The sequence below is a fragment of the Tarenaya hassleriana genome, unplaced genomic scaffold, assembly GCF_000463585.1.
Source record: "Tarenaya hassleriana unplaced genomic scaffold, ASM46358v1 Cleome16, whole genome shotgun sequence".
NCBI classification, from domain to species: domain Eukaryota; kingdom Viridiplantae; phylum Streptophyta; class Magnoliopsida; order Brassicales; family Cleomaceae; genus Tarenaya; species Tarenaya hassleriana.
The window spans coordinates 2955854-2962090 of record NW_010965019.1 but is presented as its reverse complement, the minus strand read 5'-3'; the positions used below and the strand labels follow the sequence as shown (position 1 = coordinate 2962090).

General features: G+C 53.0%; 1 pseudogene; it reads right to left on the bottom strand.

Annotated features, from left to right (window-relative positions):
- Positions 1 to 717: 717 nt before the first annotated feature.
- Positions 718 to 4794, bottom strand: LOC109116514 (annotated as a pseudogene).
- Between the last annotated feature and the right edge of the window lie 1443 nt (positions 4795 to 6237).

The window sequence follows — 6237 nt, the reverse complement described above, 5'->3', positions numbered from 1 at the left end:
GTACAACGCTCACGTAAATAGATGCGGATAACTACTACGTATCTCTGCCTCGGGCTCCCAAGTCATGTCATAGACCCCTTGGCTTCGCCACAAGACCTTCACAAGTGGCACTTCCTTCATCCGCAGCTTCTTGATCTTCAGATCCACGATCTGCAGCGCGTCGCGGAAACGTGTAGCCTCCGTAAACTCCAACTCTTGGGGCTGTAGCATGTGAGAAGGATCCGCTACGTACCTCCGCAGCATCGACACGTGGAACACGTCATGGATGTTGCCCAGCTCTGGCGGCAATCCAAGACGGTATGCAACAGCTCCCACTCTCGCGATCACGGGATAAGGTCCGATGTAGCGCAGCTTCAGCTTCCCGCTCTGCCCGAACCTCGCATGACCTCGCATCGCCTGTACTCAGAGAAAGGCATAATCTCCAACCTCCAGCTCGAAGTCTCGCCGTCGCTGATCGGCGTATGACTTCTGCCGGTCCTGCGCCGTCTTCAGATGGGCGCGAATCCTCCGTATCACCTCCGTGGTCTCCTCAACAATCTCTGGCCCGAACTCGCGACGTTCTCCGATCTCTATCCAACACAACGGTGTCTTGCACGGTCTCCCGCACAAGGCCTCATATGGAGACACTCCTATACTCGTGTGATGGCTGTTGTTGTACGCAAACTCGCACAACGTCAAGTACCGATCCCACGGAGCTCCCCATTCCATAATACAAGCTCAAAGCATGTCCTCCAGGGTCTGTATCATCCGCTCCGACTGACTGTCTGTCTGAGGATGGTATGCCGTACTCATCTTGAGCTTCGTCCCCAGAGCCTCATGTATCGCCTTCCACAGGCGTGATGTGAATCGGGCGTCTCGGTCTAAGATGATCTCGTTCGGAACCCCATGTAGACGCACGATCTCATCGACGTAAATCTGCGCCAACCGCTCAATCGGATACTCCTGCCGGATGGGGATGAAATGAGCGGATTTGGTTAGTCGGTCCACGACCACGAAGTCCATGGCGATCGAACCCCACTTCCACTCGGGTATCTCCAACGGTTGTAACTTTCCTCCCGGCATCTGTCGCTCTGCCTTCACCTGCTGGCAAGTGAGGCATCTCGCTACATAGTCTGCCACATCCCTCTTGACTCTCGGCCAAGTATACCACTGTCGTAGCCCCTGATACATCTTGCTCGCCCCCGGATGTATCGCCAACCTCGACTGATGTGCCTCTGACAAAATCTCCTATCTCAGCTTCAGATCGTCGGGCACACACAGTCAGTTCCCAAGTCGCAATGCTCCCTGCTCATCAATGCGGTAGCCCTTGAGGCTATATTCCTCGATGTGATCCATGCATCAAGCGAGTAAAGGATCACCGCGTTGTCCCCTGACAACGCACTCTATCAAGGTCGGCGTCGACTCCTCGGCCATCAACGAGAGATGTCCCAACATCGCAGTCAACTCAGCGGCGTTGCTACGAGATGAGGTGACAACACGTATGGCCGGAGCGTCGGCCACTACGTTAGCCTTCCCCGGATGGTAGGCTATCTCCAGATCGTAATCTGCAATCAGCTCCAACCATCTCCGCTGTCTCAGATTCAGATCCTTCTGAGATATCACATAAGTCAAGCTCTTGTGATCCGTGTTGAGCTTAACCTTCTCCCCGTACAGATACGATCCAGATCTTCAGTGCGTGAACTAACGCTGCTAACTCCATATCATGTGTCGGGTAGTTCTTCTCGTGTTTCTTCAGTTGCCTCGACGCGTAAGCGATCACATGTCCCTCCTGCATCAACACGCAACCGAGTCCGTGCTTGGATGCGTCAGTGTATACCTCGTATAGCATTCCCGGTCGTGGTAATGCCAGGATCGGCGCTGACGTCAATCTCTGCTTCAGCTCCACGAAGCTCTCCTCGCATTCTGCCGTCCACTCGAACCTGACGTTCTTCCCTATCAGCTTCGTCAAGGGTCGAGCGCGAATCCCTCGACGAATCGTCGATAATAGCTGGCTAGTCCCAAGAAGCTCCTGACTTCCGTCGCAGAAGTCAGGGACTGCCACTCCATGACGGCCTCGATCTTGGTCGGATCGACCTGAATGCCCTGGGCCGAAACCACATGTCCCAATAATCCAATCTCCTGTAACCAGAAGCTGCACTTACTGAACTTCGCGTACAGCCGGTTCTCTCTCAGCCTCCATAATATCTTCCGCAGGTGCTCCTCATGTGTCTGCGGATCCGGCGAATAGATGAGGAGGTCATCGATGAAAATGATGACGAACTCATCCAGGTAGTCCATGAATACGCGGTTCATCAGTAGCATGAACACCGCAGGCGCGTTCGTGAGCCCAAAAGGCATGACCACGAACTCGAAGTGTCCATATCTCGTCCGGAATGCCGCCTTCTGTATGTCATCCTCCTTGACCCGAATCTGATGATATCCGGATCGTAGATCAATCTTCGAAAATCATTGGGCTCCCTGTAGCTGATCCAGCAACTCATCAATCCTCGGTAGCATGTACCGATTCTTGATAGTCACTTGGTTGAGCCCCCGGTAATCGATGCACAACCGCATACTCACGTCCTTCTTCTTCACGAAGAGTATTGGTGCTCCCCATGGTGAAACACTAGGGCGAATGAAACCCTGCTCCACCAACTCGTTCAGCTGTTTCTTCAGCTCAGTCATCTCCGTAGGTGCCATCCGGTACGGAGCCTTGGAAATTGGCTCGGTACCTGGTAGCACATCTATGCTGAAGTCAACTTCCTGACTAGGTGGTAATCCCAGTAGATCCTCGAGAAACACATCTGGAAACTCTCAGGCAACGGGTGTATCCTCCAATCTCCGCTCCGATTCCTGTGTAGCTGTGATGACTACCAGGAATGCTTCATTTCCCTTTCTAATCATCTTCTCGGCCTTCAGTGCCGAGATGATCGGATCCACGGCCGGTGCTCCTCGGCCTCGGAACTCGAACCCTCCGAACACGTCCGTAAACCAAATTGTCCTCTTGGGACAATCGATGTAGGCTTGGAACCTCATCAACCAATCCATGCCCAAAATGATATCGAATCCCCCGATGGGTACCACAATGAGATCTGCGGCTAATAGACGACCGCAAACCTCAAGGGGTACGCCTCGCAGGATCCCGTGCACTGCTAACGTCTCTCCAGAAGGTATGCGCACGGTAAAATCACTCATCAGGTCGATCTCTCCTGTCTCAAGCCTCTCCGCCGCTCCCGCACTCAGGAAACTATGGGTCACCCCGGTATCAAACAACGTGTAACAGGCAACTCCATAGAGATATAGGGTACCTGAGATCGCGGCAGCCTCGACTCAATCAGGGTGAGCCTCCTCCTCCCCTTCCTCCTGGATCTTCTGCTCGGCACCGAGAGCATAAACTCTCGGGGCTGCTCCGGTCCTCACTGGTGGTTGGGGTGGTCTGTCCACTTGGCTTGGTGGTGTGGTGGTCTCGGCGCCAAGGCCGGTGGTCCCGTAGCCCTCGTCGGGCAACGTGATGCAATGTGTTCAGGCTAGTCGCAACGGTAACATACCACTGGTCCCCTCGCCGCCAGTGGTGGTGGCGCACCAATAGCCGGCGCTTTTCCCTTGTCGCGCGGGTCGCTGGTCCGGATGTTCTTCCCCGAAGAACACGTACCGAAGCACTTCCTGAAAGGGCTCCGCTCATGGGTCTTCCCTTCCTTCTTCTCCCGCTCTCCACGCTCCACCTTCTCCAGTTGCGAGATATACCGACTCAGCGTCGGGTACTCCTGAATCTCGATCTTCCTCCGCAGGTAAGGTCGGAGTCCAGCAATGAACTTCTGGATCTTCGACACCTCGATGGGTACCAGATGCCCTCCATACATCAGTAGACGGGTGAACTCTGCCTCATACTCGCTGACAGTCATGTCCCCCTGTTGCAACATGAGGAACTCTGTCACACGGTACTCACGGTCCTGCTTCCGGAAGTACTTCGCCTCGAACTCCTGTCAGAACTCCTCCCATGTGAAACGATGTCCCGTTGGTGCCTCCTGCACCACCTTTGCCCACCAATGTCGGGCCTGACCCGACAGGTGATGACTCGCGATCATAGCCCGGTATTGATACGGGCACTGCAGATACTCCAGGTCCTGAAAGATCTGGGTGAGCCACTCTTCAGCTGCTTCCGGTCTCACCGATCCCTCAAATCACGGGATATGCATCGCCCACAGCTCCTTGACGATGGGGAGGTATCTCTCCGTCGCAGCAGGTATCGGCGGCTGGTGAAAGTCCTCCTCCCTCGGCTCCGGGTCTCTCGCCGGAGGTGGTGGTAGGGTGTGGGCAGCCAGGTGCTGCCACATGATCTCCTGAAACTGCACCACATTTAAGACAGTTTAGCAACTGACGACCGATAAATGCATCATCGATGTACGGACCTCGACAGGTGAGGATTTTCTTCGGACATGGTTTGAAAACATTTTTCGTAGAAAATCGTTGGGTAATGAGCACGATTCCTTCCCGAGAAAAGAACGTGGCTCTGATACCAAAAGTTGTGACACCCGTAACCCGTGTACAGTATACGCGCTGTGCCACATAGATGATATAAAATAAAATAATAAATCGCGGAAGCAAAATCACGAAATCCAAAAACATTTTAAATCAAATCAGAGTAAGCAGCGGGAAATACAACGTGATCAGGATCGCAAAATGACACATGTCCTAATAGTCATAATATAACCGTACAAAATGTGGGAATCCAAGTCCCATAGTTTAGACAAATCCCGTACATGATGCTGTCTCTCTCAAGTCGTCGTCGTCCGATGCGCTAGGCATAATCCTCATGATCTGAAAAATATAAAACCACGAGGGCTAAGCACAACCGCTTAGTGAGTAGCCCGGGTTGAACCCGGAAATCCCGTTCCCACTGAGAACGGTACAGTCGACATTTCCATAAAACACATGCAATAAGTAAGAACACAGTAAGCACATAAATAGCAAACACAATCACGTCCGTATGGAGTCCACCATAGGGTTTAGCTGTATACCCTAGTCAAGTCGGCATGACTAGGGGCGCCTCCACGCCCGTCACTCGCGTGATGTTGGCCATCCATCACATGCGATCGTGCGCGTCTCCTGCGCTCATCACTCTCGTGACTATTGGTGTCAAGTCCATGGCACAACGGAATACAATCATACCCGTATGGAGTCCACTATAGGTGCCAGCCATATACCCTAGTCAAGTCCATGACTAGGTGCGAGTCCACGCCCGTCAAGTCCATGACGTTGGTCGTCGTGTCACGCACGACTAAACGCGTCTCAAACGCCCGTCAAGTCCATGACGGTGATGGTTGAGTCCACAACCATCCACAAACACAATCACGCTTGACTCGTACGCACGAGCAAGCTACACACATGGCACACAACGTGCAATATCCCCATAGTACAACCTTACGTATCACGGTATCCGGTCCCTACCGAGCTACCGTTTAACGCCATGCAAATTCTACCCGCAAACAATCACGCAACGATCACTCGTATTTTGATATCGCACATCTCACCACGCTACGCAACGTTCTGGCGAAAACTCGGTCCGATTGATACCAATCACGAAGTTAGGTCCTTTGGTGGGGCTTTGGTCTTCCCTTGATCAAGTCTGGTCAGGTCCGGGCCGAGTCTGATGGCCGTTTCCTATTTCCCGGGCGAACAGGAAATTTTCTCTCTTTTTATTCGAGTCTGGTCTGGCGAACCAGGGTTGGTCAGCCCCAGGCCAGCCCGTTCCTTCCCTCTCGATCCGCCCCTCCTGGTCAGGCGGTGTGAGACTTCTCGGAGTACGTCTGGTCCGGCGGACCAGAACTGGTCAGCCCCAGACCAGACTACTCTTTTCCCTTCGGTCCGTTTCTTTTCGGTTAGTCGGTGCGCGAAACCTCAGAACACGTCTGGTCAGGCGGACCAGGTCATGTTTTCTCTTGGTCCGGTCCGTTTCCTTGGTCCGTCTGAGTTCATGTGTTGTGTTCCAGTCTCGGTCCAGAGCTGACCACGCGTGGTCCGGTGGACCGGGACTGGGATCTTCTTCTTCCTCGCCATTTTTCCCAATTCTGTTCGATTTTTCTCGTCCGTTTCACTCTAGGGTTGCTTCAAATGCTACTAAAACATAGTTTTACATCCCTAGACATGTTCTAATCCTCAAACACGCAAAGAAATCTCGATTTGCACCATCACACATTGAAAATGACATATCACAAATCCAACTCAAGCCACTCACCTTGTTCTTGAGTTTGTCCGAGC